This window comes from Sapajus apella, unplaced genomic scaffold (assembly GCF_009761245.1).
Source record: "Sapajus apella isolate SASKATOON/1434 unplaced genomic scaffold, GSC_monkey_1.0 scaffold90, whole genome shotgun sequence".
Lineage (NCBI taxonomy): Eukaryota > Metazoa > Chordata > Mammalia > Primates > Cebidae > Sapajus > Sapajus apella.
The window spans coordinates 6341084-6363329 of record NW_022437030.1 but is presented as its reverse complement, the minus strand read 5'-3'; positions in this window follow the sequence as shown (position 1 = coordinate 6363329).

Sequence of the window (22246 nt, the reverse complement as noted above, 5' to 3'; positions counted from 1 at the left end):
TATGGTGCAATCGAGCTAATTAGGGGCTTAATAAGGGTGTTCTGGAAGCTCCAAACCAGTTGCAGATTGGGTATGTGGGACAGAAAGGGCTAAAACCTAAAGGCTTAATGATGGACACACGGGGACACAAAGAAACACAGTAGACACATGTCGAATGCTTTTTGAGCATCTTTTCTGTCCCTCTTTCCAACAGCCCCTAAGTTCTACTGGGCAATTTTCAGGTCAAAGGCTGCTTGCTAGGTTCCCCTGATACATATAGTATACCACCCACTAAACCAACCACTACATTTCATCCTGATTTTCATTTCATAGTGATTGGTACAGAGGTGAGCATGTAACCTGACACCGTCCAATCAGAACGAATCTCAGGATGCTTTCAGGGGATTCTAGGAAAAGCCTTTTATTTTTTTAAATTTGGCTGTGTATGAAGAGGCAGGTTTGTAGCCACAAGGGAAGCCGGTCTTAGGATGAAACTGAACTGCAGAAAGCAGAACTGAGAGACAGAAGGAAACCGGATCTTGGTGGCAATTTACTTTATTAACTAATTAATTTGTTTTTGAGACAGAATCTCACTCTGTCACCCAGGCTGGAGTGCAGTGACAAGATCACAACTTGCTGTAGCCACAACCTCCTGGGCTCAAGTGATTCTCCTGCCTCAGCCTTCCAAGTAGCTGGGACCACAGGCACATGCCACTGCGCTCAGCTCATTTTTTGTAGAGGTAGGGTCTTGCCATGTTGCCCAGGCTGGTCTTGAACTGCTGAGCTCAAGCAATCCTTCTCTCTTGGCCTCCCAAAATGCTAGGATTACAGATATGAGCCACCATGCCTGGCTACAATCAACTTTTAGATCTTTTCATTATAGGAGCTGATAAATCCCTTCTATTGTTGAAATCATTGTTGCTTACATGTGAAAGTATCCTGGGAGAGGCAGGATTTAATAGGTTACGGGATTTTTCTTTAGAGTTATATACTTTATGCCTTTAGAATAATAGAATTTCAGGCCTGTGAGAGAATTTAAGGGTCACCAGTTCCAACAGGGGTGCTTCATAATGATCTGAGAAGTCAATTTGTGGTTTTATATGGTGTCTTGTATTTGTAGAGCATTTTGTATCTTTCATGGTGTTTTCAGAATGCTTTGGATACTCACATCAAAGCCTCAATTTCAGGAAGCTGGGCAGGGGCCACCATGCCCTGAGATCATCAGGGTTTAATAATGGAGTGAGATGCTCTTTGTAGTCAGAAACATATGATGACATCAAATCCTTGCTTTTCTACTAAGTAATCTAGCCTGCTCCTATACCTATGAAATGGGTATAATAGCTACTTTGTAAGTTCTCTTTCTCTCTCTCTCCCTTTTTGAGAGGAGGTCTCTCTCTGTTGCCCAGGTTGGAGTACAGTTGGTTTCATTTTCAAACAGGATGTCTCCAAGCGGTGGTGAAGATGACACCAGCAGTCTCAGGGTTATCAGCTTAACTAACTGCTTTATGTATATAATCTCTCATTCTCAGTTAAAGTTTACCAGGAACCTATTATTATCCCCATTCTACAGATGAAGAAACTAAAGCTCAGAGAAGTTTGGTGAAGATCACCCAGCTGGTAAGGATGGAAAATACTATGGGCTGAATGGTGTTTCCCAATTCGTGTGTTGAAGTCCTAACCCCCAGGACCTCAGAATGTGACCTTATATGGAGACAGGGTCTTTACAAAGGTAATCAAGTTAGAATGAATTCATTAAGTGTGGGTCCTAATCTAATGTTACTAGTGTCTTCATAAAGAGGGGAAATTTGGAAACAGACATGCGTAGGGGAAGATGATGTGAAGAGACATTGGAAGAAGATGGTCATTGGTGAGCTAAGGAGAAAGTTCTAGAACAGAATCTTCCCTCATAGCCCTCAGAAGGAAGCAACCCACCAACATCTTGATTTTGAACTTCTTTTTTTAAGTTTAAATTTTATTTTATTTTATTTTTTTAGAGATAGGACCTCTCTCTGTCACCCAGGCTGGGTACAGTGGTGTGATCACAATAATCTCAAACTCTTTGAGTTCAAGTGATCCTTCTACCTCAGCCTCTCAAGTAGCTGGGACTACAGGTGCACATCAGTATGCCTGGCTATTTTTTTTTTTTTTAAATTTTGAAGACACGAGGTCCTGCTATGTTGCCTAGGCTGGTCTTGAACTCTTGGCCTCAGGTGATCCTCCTGCCTGGTCCTCCCAAAGTGTTGACATAAAGTGTGAGTCACTGAACCCAGGGATTTTGAGCTTCTAACCTCCAGTACTGGGAGATAATACATTTTTGTTGTCTAAGCCACTGAATTTGTGGTACTTTCTTCCAGCAGCCCTAGCAAACTAATACAGAGCCTGAATTTGAATTCAGATCTGTCTGACTCTAAAGCTGGTGTTCTTTCTTTTACACCATATGACTCTGGAACGTGGTAATGTGTGTGGTGACTGTGAGTTTTGTAGGATGGATTCATTTTCTGAATTGAACAATAAAATGTTTTTCTGGATGGGATTCTGCAAGTGCTTTCTGCTTTCACAAACCTCTAGAGGAAGGTGAGCATTTTCTACCAGCAGCTGTGCTTCAATAGCTCCAAAGAATCCGGTGTGAAAGAAGTGAACATGTAAGCTTCATACACGGTAATTGCTGATTATAATTGAGAGAATATTTACATTTGTTAAATTCAAGTTCCATGTGTATACCTATGGAATAGCAACTAGGTGGACCTTACAAAGAGGAGAATTTGCCTCTGGTTTCATGGGTAATGTAAAGAAGCAATCTGTACATGTACAGACATGGTAGCTCACATCTGTAATTCCAGCACTTTGGGAGGCCGAGGCAGGCAGATCACATGAGGCCAGGAGCTCAAGACCAGTCTGGCCAACATAGTGAAACCCTGTCTCTACTAAAAATACAAAAATTAGCTATGTATGGTTGTGGGTGCTTATAGTCCACTTGGGGGCGGGGCTGAGGCAGGAGAATTGCTTGAACCCGGAGGGTGGAGGTTGCAGTGAGCTGAGATCGTGCCACTGCACTCCAGCCTGGGTGATAGAATAAGATTCCATTTCAAAAAAATAAAATAAAATAAAATAAAACAAAAAAGAAGCAATCTGAACAGCACTAAATCTTCTCCTCTGTGTTCTTATCACAAAAGATTGTCACAGGATATTTATTCACTCACTGCCTTAACAAACACAGATGAAATAGCTCTCATGTATGAGTTCCAGTATGTGATGTGATGGAATAAAGAAGTACTCTCTCATAGAAATATAGTACAAGCCACATAGGTGAGCCACACAGGCAATTTAGCATTTTCTAGTAGGCACATTAAAAAAAGTAAAAAGAAACAGGTGAAATTAATTGTAATAATATTTTATTTAACACAATCTACCAAAACTATTTTCAGTTTAACGTGTAGTCAATGTAAAAATGGCTTTTGTGATATTCTACAGTTTTTTTGTCCAAGTAGTCAATATCTGGGATGTGTTTTTCCCTGACAACACATCTTTATTTGAATTGGCCACATATCAGATGCTGAATAGCGACATCTGGCTGGGTGGTCCCCTGTATTGGAAAGTACAAGTCTAAAGGATGATGCCATCAACATGATGGCAGTAAGAATAAGTATCATAATGACTTCCATTTATTTCTGTACCGTGTGCCATGAGTGCTCTTTTTATGCATGCTGTCTTTTTTTTTTTTTTTTTTTTTTTGGAGACAGGATCTTGCTGTGTTGCCCAGGCTGAAGTTCAGTAGCGTGATTGTGGCTCACTGCAGCCTCGCTCCTGGGCTATAGTGATCCTCCCACCTCAGCCTCTCAAAGTGCTGAGATTACAGGTATGAGCCACCAAGCCAGGCCATTTATTTTTTTTAAGCATAAGTTTTGAATGCATTTATAAAATTCTAAATAAAAGCATAAATAACTGTATAGCAAAATGTCTCAACCTTAGTCATCATCTCCCAAGTTCCCATTTCTTAAAATCAAAAAACAAAAGCAAGAACGCCTTTTATTAGTTTAATACACATTCTTACATTTCATTTAAGCAAATATATATTCTTATTTTTCCTTCCTTTTTGTAACCGTAAGTTAGCAAATTATATACATGTTCTACATCCTATGTGTTTCACTAAACTATTTATATTAGGGATCTTTTCATATTGGTACACAATTGCCTGGTTCTTTTCCACAGCTGCATTGTATGAAGATAGCATTATTTAATTCGTCTATAGACAAATATTAAGGGTGTTTCCAGTGTTTGTAATTAAAAGCAAGCTACTACAATGAATATCTTGTGGGCCTGTCATTTCACACGTATGCAAGATTGTTAAAGAATAAATTTCTGGAACTGGGATTGTTGGGCCATAGGCAAAGGTGTATATAATTTGAGAAGGTATTGCAAAATTGTCCTTTGTAGGAGTTGTATCAATTCATGCTTCTACCGTCAATGTGCAAGAAGTATATTTAAAACTTCAGCTTAAAAAAAAAATACAATGGCCTGACATGGTGACACACACTTGTAATCCCAGTACTTTGGGAGGCTGGGGTGGGAGGATCACTTGAGCCTGGGAATGAGGCTGCAGTGAGCTTTGATCACAATAGTACACTTTGGCCTGGGCAACAGAGCAATGTGTAGTATGTACACATTGTGCAAAAGGAGTTCTTGTTTTACTTCATTCTTAAACTGTGTGAGGTATATATTATTATTATTATTATTATTATTATTATTATTTAGAGACAGAGTCTCTTTCTGCCACCCAGGCTGGAGTACAGTGATGTGATCATAGCTTACTGTAGCCTCAAACTTCCTGTAGTCAAGTGATCCTCCTGCCTCAGCCTCCCACATAACTAGGACTGCAAGTGTGTGCCACCACACCCAACTAATGAAAATTTTTTTATGAGATGGGGTCTTGCTATGTTACCCAGGGTGGTCTTGAACTCCTGGCCTCAAGTGATCCTCCTGCCTTGGCCTCCCAAAGTACTGAGATTACAAGCATGGGGCACCACCCTTGGCTGAAGTATATATTATTATGCCTATTTTTCAGGTAAAGAAACTGAGGATCAAGAAAGGTTATGTGACATACATAGTAATGTGAATGTGTATAGGAAAAGCACAAGATTAAACCCCAGATTTGCTACACACACACACACACACACACACACACACACACACACACACAGACACACACACCCTAAACTTATAAAGAATTGGAAGTACAATTCAAATAACTTTTTTTTTTTCTGAATCATTTGAGAGTAAGCTGACAGTTTGATCTCATGCCCGCATAGATCATTTCTGAACAGATCAGAATGAATTTCTGTGGACTGACCACGAAATAGCAAAACAAAAATAAGCACAGTATAGTGCTTCATCAGATTAAACTTATTCACTATAACGGACGGTACTTTATGGTCTCCCAAAGTTTAGAGTGCTCGTATGTCTTTTATGAAATTATGGGTATGTGAGATCAGGCTAATTTTTATCTATCATTATGAAAACTGCTGACATTTACAAAAGTAGAGTTGTGTAATGAATTCCCATGTACCTAGCACACAATTTCCACAATTAACAACAAATGACCTGTCTTGTTTCATCTAACCTCCTTTTCATCCCCCCATGCCCTGTTAGAGTAGTTTTAAAACAAAGTATACACATTACTTTTTAATTTTTTTTTGGGGGGGGACAAGGTCTTGCTCTATTACCTAGGCTGGAGTGCAGTGGTGTGATCATAGCTCACTACAGCCTTAGCTCTTGGCCTCAAATGATCTTCCCTCCTCGGCTTGCTGAGTAGCTGGGTGTGTGTCACCATGCTTTAATTTATTATTTTTGCATTTTGTAGAGATGGGGTCTTGCCCAGGCTAGTCTAGAAATCTTGGACTCAAGTGATCCTTCTACCTTGGCCTTTCAAGGTGCTGATATTACAGGCATGAGCCACTGTACTTAGCTCCAACATTGTTTAATTTTATCTGTAAATATTTCAGTATATTTCTATGTAAGAACTATTTAAAAAAAACCATAACCACTATAGGCATGGTTGGTTTAAGTGTCCATTTATCTGGCTTTTTATTACATTTAGCAATCAAATATTGGTCCCCTCAAAAAAATTTTTTTTGAAGGCCGGATGCAGTGGCTTACGCCTGTAATCCCAACACTTTGGGAGGCCAGGGCAGGTGGATCACCTGAGGTCAGGAGTTTGAGACCAGCCTGGCCAACGTGGTGAAAACCCGTCTCTACTAAAGATACAAAAATTAGCTGGGCATGTGGCGCATGCCTGTAATCCCAGCTACTCTGGAAGCTGAAGCAGGAGAATCACTTGAACCTGGGAGGCAGAGATTGCAGTAAGCTGAAATCATGCCACCTCACTCCAGCCTGGGTGACAGAGTGAAGATCCATCTCAAACCAAAACAAAAAAATAATTTTTTTTTGGGGAAATATTACTGGTCTATGAAATCCCCAGATCTAGGAATCACCATGAAACTGTCCCAGGGCTTCTGCCACCATGCTTCATAAGCCTTTGAAATAGTTCTGACTCAGGGAAGACTCAGGCCTTCTGAGACCTGAAGCTGAAACAATCTGGGTGCTCTCTTTAAGATAAATACAACAAAATTAAAAGTACAAAGTAATGCTTGAAAGTGAATGTATTTTTAGTGTGAGAAAAGAACTCATCACACATTAAAAAAGCTGAAAAGCTGAGAAATAGCAGAAACCTCATAAAACCCGGAAAAATAATATAACATTTTTATTAATGAACTGCCTGGGAACCCCCTCTGTCACACTTCCCCTTACATTCTTTGTCTGCATATTCTCTGATTGCCTCTCCATAGGACAAGGATATTATAATATCATGTTCAATAGAGAGAATAGCAAGATAATTCAGTTTTTCCTCTAGGATGATTGTTTGAAATTCGTTTTTTATTATTGATGGTAGGTGGCTTTGCACACAGATAGACTTCTGTATGTAGCACTGCCCCTGGTTTGCGCCCTTGCCTGATAAACTATTTCTTGAGATTCTATCAACAGAGGTGCATTTATCATTGTAGTCTCTTGCAGTTTTGGGCATATTCCCCATGGGAGAGAACTTCCATTTTGATTAAGTGTCAAGAAGAAGTGAAACTTCTGCTTATGAGTTTACATATCAGATGTTGGGATAATTTTCTAAAGATGACTTCTGGCTCTGTGGATTTAATACCATGTTGCTTCTCCACTCTCCATTCCTTACAGAATTCAAGGCCAGGGCTCTGTAGAACGAATTTCTATTCCCACTGGACGTTTGGCCCTGCATCTTTGGGTCACAATTCTGGGTGTTGAGCTATAGGAGTTCTCCTGGGAATTACTCCTACAGAATGACAGCTAGTCATGGGAGTGACCATGATCCCCCTAAACCCAAACCAGATGTATCACCTATAGAATTTCCTCTTAGCCTGGTTTCCCAAATACATGCAGCTTCTCTAAAGACACAGCATGGAGGGAAATGTGATGGGGAAGTCAGATGGCAAGAGCATTTTTAACTGATTGTGGATTATATATATACATAATTTTTTTTTTGAGATAGGGTCTTGCTCAGGCGGAAGTGCAGTGGCATGAACATGGCTCACTGCAGTCTCAACCTCCTAAGCTCAAGGGATCCTCCTATCTCAGCCTCTTGAGTAGCTGGGACTACAGGTGTGCACTACTACACCCAGCTAATTTTTACATTTTTGGTAGCGATGGGGGTCTCACTATGCTGCCCAGGCTAGTCTTGTACTCCAGGCCTCAAGCAATTCTCCTGCCTCAGCCTCCCAAAGTGTTGGGATTACCGGTGGGAGCCACTTTGCGAGGCTGAATATAAATATCTCACTTTTGCAGATTATAGCAGATTATGACTTTCTGAGCACATTGTCATGGCTTCATTAACCTCATGGTAAATTCGGCTCTGCCCCTGACTGCTTTTCCGATCTCATCCCCGACAGACTTCCCATCCTTCATGCTGTTCCAGGTACATTGACCTGGTTCTGTTCCTCTAATATGCCAGGAATTGTCTGCCTCTGGGCCTTAGCATTTGCTGTTCCTCCTGCCTGGAACACTTTCCCAGATATCCACATGTGGCTTACTCTCAGCTTCCTTCAGCTGTCTACTCAAATGCTAACCTCTCACCATCCTGTTTAAAATTGTCAAAAGCAATTGCAACAAAAGCAAAAATTGACAAATAGGATCTAATTCAACTAAGGAGTTTCTGCACAGCAAAATAAACTATCATCAGAGTGAACAGGCAACCTACAGAGTGGGAGAAGATTTTTGCATTCTATCCATCTGGCAAAGATCAAATATCCAGAATCTACAAGAAACTCAAACATATTTACAAGAAAAAAACAAACCACCCTGTTAAAAAGTGAGCAAAGGCATGAACAGACACTTCTCGAGAGAAGACACCCATGCAGCTTTCAAGCATATGAATAAAAGCTTAATATAACCGATCATTAGAGTAATGCAAATCAAAACCACAATAAGAAACTATCTCACACCAGTCAGAATGGCGATTATTAAAAAATCAAGAATCAACAGATACTAGTGAGGTTGTGGAGAAATAGGAATGTTTTTACATTGTTGGTGGGAATACAAATCAGTTCAACCATTGTGGAAGATAGTGTGGCAATTCCTCAAAGATCTAGAACAAGAAATACCATTTGATCTAGCAATCTCATTACTGAGTATATGCCCAAGGGAATATAAATCATTCTATTACAAAGATACAGACACACCTATGTTCATGCAGTACTATTCGTAATAGCAAAGACATGCCCACCAATGATAGACTATATGATGTACATGTACACCATGGAATACTATGTAGCCATAAAAATAAATGAGATCGCGTTCTTTGCAGGGACATGGATGAAGCTGGAAGCCATTATCCTCAGCAAACTAACGCAGGAACAGAATACCAAACACTGCAAGTTCTCACTTATAAGTGGGAGCTGGACAATGAGAACACATGGACTCAGGGAGGGGAACAATACACACTGGGGCCTGTTGGGGGTGGGATGGGGGGTGGGAGATTATTAGGAAGAATAGCTAATACATGCTGGGCTTAATACCTAGGCGATGGGTAGATAGGTGCAGAAAACCACCATGGCACACGTTTACCTATGTAGCAAACCTGCACATCCTGCACATGTACCCAGAACTAAAAATAAAAATAAAAAGCGCCCTAAAACCTAGCACCCCACTCTTTGTGCCCTACTTTTCTCAGTAACACTTACCACCTTGACATAATAGATATTGACTCATTTGTTGTATATCTCCCTCCTATTAAAATGTAAGCTCATGAGAACAGGGACTTTGTTTGCACATTGGTGTGTCCTCAGCCCCTAGACCAGTGTTTCCCTAGAGTAATTGCTCAAGAAATATTAGCTGAATGAATGAAGAGCAATTGGAAGCCACTGAAGAATTTTAAGTGGAGAGACATGAGGCTTCCCTGGGTCCGTCAAAAGAAATTACTCTCTCACTTATCTTTCTCCCAGAACATCTTTCCACAATTTTTCTTGAATTATAATTACCTGTCAGTCTAATTTTCTCCAAAAGATTGTAGAGGATAGAGAGTATGTTTAATTCATCAACATACCTCCTATCACATGTATTGCATGAATTAACACTGGTGGAATTAAATGGAAGTTACTGTTTCTCTGCACATAAATTCTGGAAATGGCTGTGTTTGGTTTCCTCAGCAAACTAGATTATAAACTGTTTCTGAGTGGGGAAAATTTCCTTGGCCATTTATGTCCTCTTAGCAGTGCTTAGCAATCAGTACACTGCACTTCTTAAACAGCGTTCAATCTCTTTGTGTTTCTGTTTATACAATTTCTGTGACTTAATGACAACCAGTTCTCCATTCTAATGAGTTTCCAAGCAAAATTTATGCATCCATTAGGATACCTAAAATTTCTATGAATCAAAACCCAACTAAAAGCGGCTTAAACAGGTAAGGATTCATTATATCGGATGGCCAAAAGGCCGGAGGGAGAGTGTCTTTAGGATTGTTTAATTTTGTACTTCGCTGGTATCTTCTAGGATACATCTTTCAGCTCTGCCATTCTAGCTTGTCTCCTCTTGGTCACAAGATGGCTGCAGCGGTTCCCAGTAGCATGCTCTCATACAGTGACATCCAGAGGCAAGAGAAGAAACTGTTTCTTCTTAGACATCCCTTCTAGAAGGGAAAACCCTTCCCTGAAGTCCTGCTGTATATTTTACTTTGCTTATCATTGGCTAGAATTGCAACATATGCTCTTGCCCAAACTAGGTTGGTTAGGGAAATGGAATTGTTCAAGTATGCCTATATTAATTGAGATTTATCCCCTGGGATGGAGGAGGGGGCATTATCCTCAACAAAGAGTCACACAGAGGCTTGATCCTCTTGTAGTCAGGAGGGATCATATAGGGATGGACTTGGGATAGCACTGACAGTGTCTATTATATCTTCTGCCAACCTGGCCTAATTCAAAGGCTTGAAAAATTTGAGGTACTTGGATCCTTCCTCCCATCCAAAATCTAGGGCCATGCTATTTTTTTCTGAATTGATCTCTTAAATTAAACAAACAAACAAACAAAACAAAAGCCCCTACACTAAATACAAAGCCTTGACTTACTTAGTTTTAAAAAGAAAAAAAACCAGGTCAATGAATTTGAATTAAAACTGCGCATTGAGCACATTGCTTGGTCTCTCTGTGCCTCAGTTTCCTTATTCATGAAATGAGGATAATGATAATACCTAAGTTATAAGGTTGGTATAAAGATTAAATACATGATTACACAGTCAATTTTTATTATTTACAGATTCCACACTCATGAATTTGCCTACTTGCTAAAATTTATTGGTAGCCCTCAAATGAATACCTCTGGCAATTTTGTGGTCACTCATGAACATTTGCAGAAAAGTGAAAAAGTCGAGTTGCTCAATGTCCGTGCATGTTCCCAGGTAAAGTTGAACAAGGCAATATTCTATCTTCTTGTTTCAGCTCTCAAAGTGTAAATACAGGTTCTTTTCATGTCTATTTAGTGGTTTTTTTTTTTTTTGCAAGTTAGTGCTTTTGTTAAAGATTTTGCTGTTGATACCTGGGCAAGATGGCCGAACAGCTCCAGTCTGCAGGTCCCAGCAAGACCAACGCAGAAGGTGGGTGATTTCTGCATTTCCAATTGAGGTACACAGCTCATCTCATTGGGGCTGGTAAGATAGTTGGTGCAGCCCACGAAGGGTGAAGCAGGGTGGGGTGTTGCCTCATGTGGGAAGTGCAAGGGGTTGGGGAACTCCCTCCCCTATTCAAGGGAAGCCATGAGGGACTGTGCCATGAGGGACAGTGCTATCCAGCCCAGATAATATGCTTTTCCTGTGGTCTTCACAACCTGCAGATCAGGAGATTCTCTTGGTATGTAGGGCCTTGGGTTTCGAATACAAAGCTAGGTGGCTATTTGAGCAGACACTGAGCTAGCTGCAAGAGTTTTTTTTTTTTTTTTCCTCATATTCCAGTGATGTCTGGAACATCAGTGAGACAGAACCATTCACTCCCCTGGAAAGGGGGCTGAAGCCAGGGAGCCGAGTGGCCTAGCTCAGTGGATTCCACTCCCACCAAACCCAACAAGCTAAGATACACTGACTTGAAATTCTTGCTGCCAGCACAGCAGTCTGAAGTTGACCTGGGATGCTGGAGTTCGGTGGAGGAAGGAGCATCAGCCATTACTGAGGCTTGAGTAGGAGGTTTTACTCTCACAGTGTAATAAAAACCAGGAAGTTCAGAGTGGGCAGAGCTCACTGCAGCATCCAGAAGGCACTGCAGTCAGACTGCCTCTCTAGATTACTGCTCCCTTGGCAGGGCATCTCTGAAAGAAAGGCAGCAGCCCCAGTCAGGGGCTTATAGATATAACTCCCATCTCGCTGGCACAGAACACCTAGGGGAAGGGGCAGCTCTGGATGCAGCTTCAGCAGACTTAAACATTCCTGCCTCCCATCTCTGAAGAGAGCAACAGATCTCCCAGCACAGTGCTTGAGCTCTGCTCATGGACACACTGTCTCTTCAAGTGGATCTCTGATCCCTGTGCCTCCTGACGGGGAGACACCTCCCAGCAGGGGTCAACAGACACCTCATACAGGAGAGCTCTAGCTGGCATCTGGCAGGTGCCCTCTGAGATGAAGCTTCCAGAAGAAGAAACAGGCAGCAATCTTTGCTGTTCTGTAGCCTCCACTGGTGATATCCGGGAAAACAGGGTCTGAAGTGGACCTCAAACAAACTCCAGCAAACCTGCAGAAGAGGAGTCTGTCTGTTAGAGGGAAAACTAACAAACAGGAAGCAATAGCATCAACATCAACAAAAAGGATGACCACCCAAAAACTCCATCTGAAGGTCACAAACATCAAAGACCAAAGGTAGACAAATCCAAGAAGATAAGGAAAAACCAGTGCAAAAAGGTTGAAAATTCCAAAAACCAGAATGCCTCTTCTCCTCCAAAGGATCACAACTCCTTGCCAGGAAGCGAACAAAACTGGTTGGAGGATGAGTTTGATGAATTGGTAGAAGCAGGCTTCAGAAGGTGGGTAAAAACAAACTCCTCCAAGCTAAAGGAGCATGTTCTCACCCCATGCAAAGAAGCTAAGAACCTTGATAAAAGGTTACAGGAATGGCAAACTAGAATAACCAGTTTAGAGAAAAACATAAATGACCTGATGGAGCTGAAAAACACAGCACGAGAACTTCATGAAGCATACACGAGTATCATCAGCTGAATCAATCAAGTGGAAGAAAGGATATCAGAGACTGAAGATCACCTTAATGAAATAAAGCATGGAGACAAGATTAGAGAAAACAGAATGAAAAGGAATGAACAAAACCTCCAAGAAATATGGAACTATGTGAAAAGACCAAACTCCATCCACTCTGAACTTCCTGGAGGCTTTGCTTACATGGTGAGGGGAAAACCGCCTACTCAAGCCTCAGTAATGGCAGATGCCCCTTCCTCCACCAAGCCCCAGCATCCCTACATTTGATTGGTGTACCTGATAGTGATGGGGAGAATGGAACCAAGTTGGAAAACACACTTCGGGATATTATCCAGGACAACTTTCTCAACCTAGCAAGACAGGCTAGGAATTCAAATTCCTCAAGCTCCTCAAATTGAGGAAATACAGAGAACACCATGAAGATACTTCTCAAGAGGAGAAACACCAATACACATAATTGTCAGATTCACCAAGATTGAAATGAAGAAAAAAATGTTATGGGTAGCCAGAGAGAAAGGTCAAGTTGCCCACAAAGGGAAACCCATGAGACTAACAGCACTTCTCTCTGCAGAAACCCTACAAGCCAGAAGAGGGTGGGGGTCAACATTCAACATTCTTAAAGAAAAGAATTTTCAACCCAGAATTTCATATCCAGCCAAACTAAGCTTCACAAGTGAAGGAGAAATAAAATTCTTTACAGACAAGCAAATACTGAGGAATTTTGTCACCATCAGGCCTGCCTTACAAGAGATCCTGAAGGAAGCACTAAACATGGAAAGGAAAAACCAGTACTAGCTACTGCAAAAACATACAAAAGTGTAACGACCATTGACATTATGAAGAAACTGCAACAACTAATGGGCAAAACAACCAGCTGGCCTCATAATGACAGGGTCAGATTCAAACATAACAATATTAACCTTAAATGTAAATGGGCTAAATGTTCCAGTTAAAAGATTGGCAAATTGGATTAAAAGTAAAGGCCCATCAGTGTGCCTATTCAGGAGACCTATCTCACATGTGAAGACACACGTAGGCTCAAAATAAAGGGATGGAGAAGATTTACTAAGCAAATGGAAAGAAAAAAATGTAGGGGTTGCAATCCTAGGCTCTGATAAAACAAACTTTAAACCAACAAAGATCAAAACAGACAAAGAAGGGCATTACATGGGATCAATGCAACAAGAAGAGCTAACTATCCTAAATATATACGCAGCCAATACAGGAGCACCTAGATTTATAAAGCAAGTTCTTAGAGACCTATAAAAAGACTTAGACTCCCACACAATAATAGTGGGAGACTTTAACACTCCACTGTCAATATTAGATCAATGAGACAGAAAATTAACAAGGACATTCAGGACTTGAATTCAGGTCTGGACCAAGTGGACATAATAGAAATCTACAGAACTCTCTACCTGAAATCAACAGAATATACATTCTTCTCAGCACCACATAGCACTTATTCTAAAATTGACCACATAATTGGAAGTAAAAAACTCCTCAGAAAATGCAAAAGAATGGAAGTCATAACAAACAGTCTCTCAGGCTACAGTGCAATCAAATTAGAACTCAGGATTAAGAAACTCATTCAAAACTGCACAGCTACATGGAAACTGAACAGCCTGCTCCTGAATGACTGCTAGGTAAATAACTAAATTAATACAGAAATAAATAAGTTCTTTGAAATCAGTGAGAACAAAGACACAACATACCAGAATCTCTAGGACACAGCTAAAGCAGTGTTTAGAGGGAAATTTATAACACTAAATGCCCACAGGAGAAAGCAGGAAAAAATGTAAAATCAACACCCTAACATCACGATGAAAAGAACTAGAGAAGCAAGAGCAAACAAATTAAAAAGCAGAACGTAAGAAATAACTAAGATCAGAGAAGAACTGAAGGAGATAGAGACATGAAAAACCCTGCAAAATATAAATGAATCCAGGAGTTGGTTTTTTGAGAAAATACTACAAACACCTCTATGCACATAAACTAGAAAATCTAGAAGAAATGGATAAATTCCTGGACACAGACACCTTACCAAGACTAAACCAGGAAGAAGCCAAATCCCTGAATAGACTAATAACAAGTTATGAAATCGAGGCAGTAATTAATAGCCTACCAACACACATTAAAAAAAAAAAGCCCAGGACCAGAAGGATTCACAGCTGAATTCTACCAGGTGTACAAAGAGGAGCTGGTACCATTCCTTCTAAAACTATTCCAAGCAAAAGAAAAAGAGAAACTCCTCCCTAACTCTTTATATGAGGCCAGCATCATCCTGATAACAAAACCTGGCAGAGACACAACAAAAAAAGGAAATTTCAGGCCAATATCCCTGATGAACATTGATCCCTGATGAACATTGATGCAAAAATCCTCAATAAAATACTGGCAAATCGAATCCAGCAGTGCATTAAAAAGCTTATTCACCACGATTAAGTCAGCTTCATCCCTGGGATGCAAGGCTGGTTCAATATACACAAATAAATAAATGTAATCCATCACATAAACATAATTGATGACAAAAACCACATGATTATCTCAATAATGCAGAAAAGGCCTTGAATAAAATTTAATACCCCTTCATGCTAAAAACTTTCAATAAACTAGGTATTGATGGAACATATCTCAAAATAATAAGAGCTGTTTATGACAAACCCACAGCCAATGTCATACTGAATGGGCAAAAGCTGGAAGCATTCCCTTTGAAAACCGGCACAAGACAAGGATGCCCTCTCTCACCACTCCTGTTCGACATAGAATTAGAAGTTCTGGCCGTCACAATTAGGCAAGAGAAAGAAATGAAGGGTACTCAAGTAGGAAGAGAGGAAGTCAAATTATCTCTGTTTGCAGAAGACATTATTGTATATTTAGAAAACTCCATCGTCTCAGCCCCAAAATTGCTTAAGCTGATAAGCAACTTCAGCAAAGTCTCAAGATAGAAAATCAATGTGCAAAAATCACAAACATTCTTATACATCAATCATAGTCAAATAATGAGTTAACTCCCATTCACAATTGCTACAAAGAGAATAAAATACCTAGGAATACAACTTACAAGGAATATGAAGGACCTCTTCAAAGAGAACTACAAGCCACTGCTCAAGGAAATAAGAGAGGACATAAACAAATGGCAAAACATTCCATGCTCATGGACAGGAAGAATCAATGTTGTGAAAATGGCCACACTGCCCAAATTAATCTATAGATTCAATGCTGTCCCCATCAAGCTACCACTGACTTTCTTCACAGAATTAGAAAAAACACTTTAAACTTCATGTGGAATCAAAAAGAGCCCATATAGCTAAGACAATCCTAAGCAAAAAGAAAAAAGCTGGATGCATCGTACTACCTGACTTGAAACTATATTACAAGGCTACAGTAACTAAAACAGCTTGGTTCTGGTACCAAAACAGATATATAGATCAATGGAACAGAATAGAGGCCTCAGAAATAACACATCTACACATCTAACCACCATACGTCTATACCCATTTGATCTTTGACAAGCCTGACAAAAACAAGCAATGGGGAAAGGATTCCCTATTTAATAAATGGTGTTGGGAAAACTGGCTAGCCATATTCAGAAAACCGAAAATGAACCCTTTCCTTAAACCTTATACAAAAATTAACTCAAGATGAATTAAAGATTTAAATGTAAGACCTAAAACTATAAAAACCCTAGAAGAAAACCTAGGCAATACCATTCAGGACATAGGTATGGGCAAAGACTTCATGACCAAAACAGCAAAAGCAGTAAAAGCCTAAACTGACAATGGAATCTAATTAAACTAAAGAACTTCTGCACAGCAAAAGAACTGTTGTCAGAGTAAACAGGCAACCTATAGAATGGGAGAAAAAATTTTGCAATCAATCCATCTGACAAAGTGCTAATATCCAGAATCTACAAGGAACTTAAACAAATTTACAAGAAAAAAATCAAACAACTCCATCAATAAGCAGGCAAAGGATATGAACAGACATTTTTCAAAAGAAGACATTTATATGGTCTGCAAACATATGAAAAAAAGTTCATCATCACTGGTCATTAGATAAATAAAAATCAAAACTACATTGAGATACCATCTCACACCAGTTAGAGTGGCAATTATTAAAAAGTCAGGGAACAACAGATGTTGGATAGGATGTGGAGAAATAGGAATGCTTTCACACTGTTGGTGGGAGTGTAAATTAGTTCAACCATTGTGGAAGACAGTGTGGCAATTCCTCAGGGATTTAGAACTAGAAATATCATTTGACCCAGCAATCACATTACTGGGTACATACCCAAAGGATTATAAATTGTTCTACTATAAAGGTACATGCACATGTATGGTTATTGCAGCACTATTCATAATAGCAAAGACTTGGAACCAACACAAATGCCCATTAATAATAGACTGGATAAAGAAAATGTGGCACATATACACCATGGAATACTACATAGCCATAAAAAAGGAAGAGTTCGTGTCCTTTGCAGGGACATGGATGAAACTGAAAACCATCATTCTCAGCAAACTAACACAGGAACAGAAAACCAAACACCACATGTTCTCGCTCACAAGTGGGATTTGAACAATGAGAACATATGGGCCCAGGGAGGGGAACATCACACAGAGGCCTGTCAGGGGGTGGGGGACAAGGAGAGATAGCATTAGGAGATGATGGGTTGATGGGTGTAGCAAACCACCATGGCCTATGTATACTTATGTAACCAACCTGCATGTTCATGCACATGTATCCCACAACTTAAGTATAATAATTAATAATAATAATAATAATAATAAAAAGAATATTTTTAGATCAGTTTTGCTTCCACTTTTATCCTTTAAAATAAATCTAGATAGCCATTTTTAAGTGCCAGGTAGAGTGGAAGTCGACTAAATACAGACAGAACTACAAAGTGAAGTTAAAGAGCTATGCTTTATGAATACCTGTCTTGAGTGCCCTTATTGTTATCATTCAGCTCCTATCATCAATTGTATTAGCTTCCTTCCTTAGCACTGGCTGGCTAGAACTTTGAGAAACTGAGATTCTCTGAACTCAGTGGGATCTTGACCTCAATCTGTTGTCTAAACAGGTGCAAATTTGCTGCAAAGCATCATTGTCTGCTCTATGTTTTACTATTCTGAGTTATTTATTTTTATTTTTTTGCTGGTGTACCAGTGCACTGAGTTATTTCATTAAATGCACTTATAAACATGAAAAATAAAAGATTTTGCTGTTGAAAATAGCCCTTGAGCCTAATGCTCAAGTGTGGTCTATTGTTTCTATACACCAGGAGGCTGTTGTGTTTCTTATGGAGACAATACATTTATTAGATAAGCTTCATTCTGGTATGAGTTGTAGTGCTGTTGACCATAAGTTCAATATGGATGAATCAACAATGTCTATTAAATAATGTGTCTTTTAATGGAAACACACATTAAACAAGGTTCTATATTGACCAGCCATCAAAAATGTTTTAATTAGACACTCACAGGAACTTAACTCTGTATTTCATCTAGGAGCAATTATTCAGTATTCATTAATTCAGTGTTTGTGGTGACTTTATAGAACATAACTACCTTGAATAATGAGAATTGACTCTATGTAAAGTGTTTAGGATAGCTTCGATCACGAGGTAAGAACTTCTTGATTATTGGTTATAGTGTTACCCAAACTAATAATAATATTCTCTAAACTAGAATAATATTAAAATCATAGAATATTCTGCAAAGTAACTATGAACTGAGTCTATATTTCATTCTATTTCATTTAAGTCCCTGTCAAAATAAACAAACACAAAGGAGGCAGAGGTTGAGGTGAGCCGAGATTGCACTCCAGCCTGGACAACAAGAGTGAAATTCTGTCTCAAAAAAAAGTGTGCATGTACATGGCACCATGACATAGTATACAACCATAAAAATAAAATGTTCTTTGCATCAATACGCGTGGAGCCAGAGACCATTATCCTAAGCAAATTAACACAGAAATAGAAAACCAAATATTGCATGTCCTCACTTCTAAGTGGCAGCTAAACATTGTATACACACGGACACAAAGAAGACACCATAGACACTAGGGCCTACTTGAGGATAGAGGGTGGGAAGAGGGTGAGGATAGAAAAACTACCTATTGGGTACTCTGCTTAACCTGGGTGACAAAATAGTCTGCGTACCAAATCCCCATGACACGCAATTCATCCATGTAACAAACCTGCACACATACCCCTGAACCTAAATAAAAATTGGAAAGAAAAAAAAGTAAGTGACTTAAAAAAAGGTTTACTACTGCAAAGCCACAAGGGAAGAGAGAAACAAGGAGCACTGAGATGCTGCAGGATCTTGATTCTAGGCATGCCTACTTGTGAAGGAGCACAAGTGTTGTCTCTGCTAATAGGACCCCTTAACTCGGATCTGGCTTTTGTCCCCTAGGTTAGTATGAACCGGCCTCAGCCCAGAGCAGAGGAGCACTCAGGCCCCAGAATCTACTGAAGGAGGGTGAGGTGTGCTGGCTCCAGCCTCAGCTGAGAGCAGCGTTTCTAGACACTCATTAGCATCCTCTCAATCTCTTTCTTTTTCCCTGTGATGCTGGATAGAGGGGATTAGACTGAAGCTTTGTTTGAACTGCACCTTCACAGGAGATGAAAAGGGTAGAAGGAATTCCAAACTGGGCTTTGGAGAAAAAGAGTGAATGATTCCATTACCTAGTCTCAGCTTTTAATATCACTATGACACAACAATTTCATATCTATGTATAGAACAGCCTATTCAAAGCCATTTAGAATATAGGATAACAATGCCAAAATAATTTCAATGTAAGTCTTTGATCTCCTCATTATAATGCCATTATCATACCATTATTAGCTAAGATTACAATGACAAATCAATTTTAATTGAAGTCTTTGGAGATGCCATTTATAATGCTATTATCATGTGAATTTGCAATGGAAAAGTTACTTGAGCAAGCTTGTTGAAACAGAACTATAATGCCACTGTAATGGAAAATTTTGATGGTGAAATTATTCCAAGTCCCCAGGGACTGGTGATTATCATATAAAACTACCAACCATGAAAATGATGCCACCTCAATAATAAATCATGTGATAGATAGTATCTACTGATCAAATAATATCTTTCTCATAGAATGAATTCACAAAAATCATAGAATCCTAAAGCCGACAAATGGTCATTTTATAAACGAGACACCGGACATAAAGGGAGGGGACAAGGCTTACGGTCATTCAGTGAGTGGCAGAGCTTGGACTCAACTTCAGTTCTTTGACTCTTAGTCTTCAGGTCTTTGACTGCTAGATCAGACGTCAGCACTTGTTTCCTCTAATTCCTCTAAAGAGCAGGGTTCTGGCCAGCCATGGTGGCTTCTACCCATAACCCCAGCACTTTGGGAGGTCCAGGTGGAAGAGTCACTTGAGGCTAGGAGTTTGAGACCAGCCTGGGCAACATGGAGAGACCTGGTCTCTACAAAAAATAAAAAAAAAAAAAAATTAGCATGGCATGGTGGTGCACACCTATAGTCCTAGCTATTCAGGAGGCTGAGGTGGGAAGATTGCTTAAGCCTAGGAAGTTACGGCTATAGTGAACTATGATAGCACCACTGTATGCCAGCCTGGGAGATAGAGTGAGAGCCTGTCCCTTAAAGAAGAGGGAGAGAAAGAGAGAAGGAGAGAGATAAAGATAGATAGATAGATAGATGATAGATAGATAGATAGATAGATAGATAGAACAGGACTTCAGTAAGGTTAGCATGAGACTAGAACCACAGGAAAATTTCTAGATCATGGGGCTATTGTAAGATACTCATTTTGCACTAGAAGATATCCTAGAAGAATTTTCAATATCAGTGATTTTATGACTCCTAGTGTTGGGAAGTTGGCCACGTGGTAGTTGGAACTTTATTCTGGCTTCATGGTTTCCTATGAGAGAATGTTTCTTTCCTGAAAGAGAAATTTAAACTCTTCTGTCTTTGAGTAGATAGAGAGGAAAAAAGATTGCATTGCACCAAGGAGTTGCTTAATTCAGGCAACTAATGACTTGGTAAAAATAAAAAATTAGAACTGGTTGTTTGGCTGAAGAGAGTGTTTAATTCAGTCACCCTGGGAAGCCACTGCCTCAGATTAGCTCACTAGAGTGTCTTTCATCCTCAGAGCAAGTCTTGTGTTCACTCACCTTCTTTAATTTGTTCAGAACACAGCCAGCTTCCTCTTACTTGGAAAAGCTTCTCTGTTCCCCTGTCACACCATCCCACTTCTCTCATTTCCCCCTTCTACCCTGGCCCACCCTTTATTGGGAGGGACAGGACTGTGCAGGGAAATGAATTCCTTCCCCATGTCGGTTTCCTCCTTGGATGATTCTACCATGGGTCAGACTTCCTGGTCATTTGCTCTGAACTTGTTCATTTCTTAACAATGGCAAGCAGCTAATGTTTTTAGAAAGTTGCTATGTGCCAGGCACAGTGCTGATGACTTTACTTAGCAAATTTAACCATAATTATTATAACCCATCAACCTGGAGCCGAGTGAAGTAATTTATCCAAAGTCTTGTGTACAACTGGGATATGGACCTTGATTTGTTGGGTCCCAGAGCCTAAACTCTTAACCACTGTGTGTCCCAGGGGCAGCTTAGAACAGTGGCTGAGCACACAGATTCTGGAGCCAAGCAAATGTGTTCACATCTTGGCTTTGCCACTTACTAGCTGTATTACGTTGGGTGGATTACTTAACTTCCATGTACCTCAGTTTCCTCATCTATAGAACCGAGTAATAACTTAGTTTAGTGTGTTATTTAAAATCATCAGCTGAGGCCAGCTGCGGTGGCTCATGCCTGTAATCCCGGCACTTTGAAAGGCCAAGGCAGGTGGATCACCCAAGGTCAGAAGTTCAAGACCAGCCTGGCCAACATGGTGAAACCCTGTCTCTACTAAAAGCAAAAAAAAATAGCTAGGTGTGATGGCAGGCGCCTGTAATCCCAGCTACTCAGGATGCTGAGGCAGGAGAATCGCTTGACTCCGGGAAGCAGAGGCTGCAGTGAGCCAAGATCATGCCATTGCACTCCAGCTTGGGCAACAAGAGTGAAACTTCATCAAAAAATAAAATAAAATAAAATAATAGGCTGAGCATGGAGGATCACTCCTATAATCCCAGGCTGAGGTGGGAGGACTGCTCAAGACCAGGAGTTCAAGACCAACCTGGAAGCATAGTGAGACATCATCTGTAAATAATAATAATAATAATAATAATAATAATAATAATAAAGAAAAAAAGAAAAATATTAGCTAGGTGTGGTGATGTACACCTGTAGTCCTAACTACTTGGGAGGCTAAGGTGGGAGGATTGTTTGAGCCCAGGAGTTGGAAACTGCAGTAAGCCATGATTGTGCCACACTGCGCTCCAGCCTGGGTGACAGAGTGAGACCTTGTCTCAAAAAAAAAAAAAAAAAAAGAAAAAATTATGTGCAGAACACTTGGAAGAGTGTTGTAGTCTGTGAATGACACTGTTTG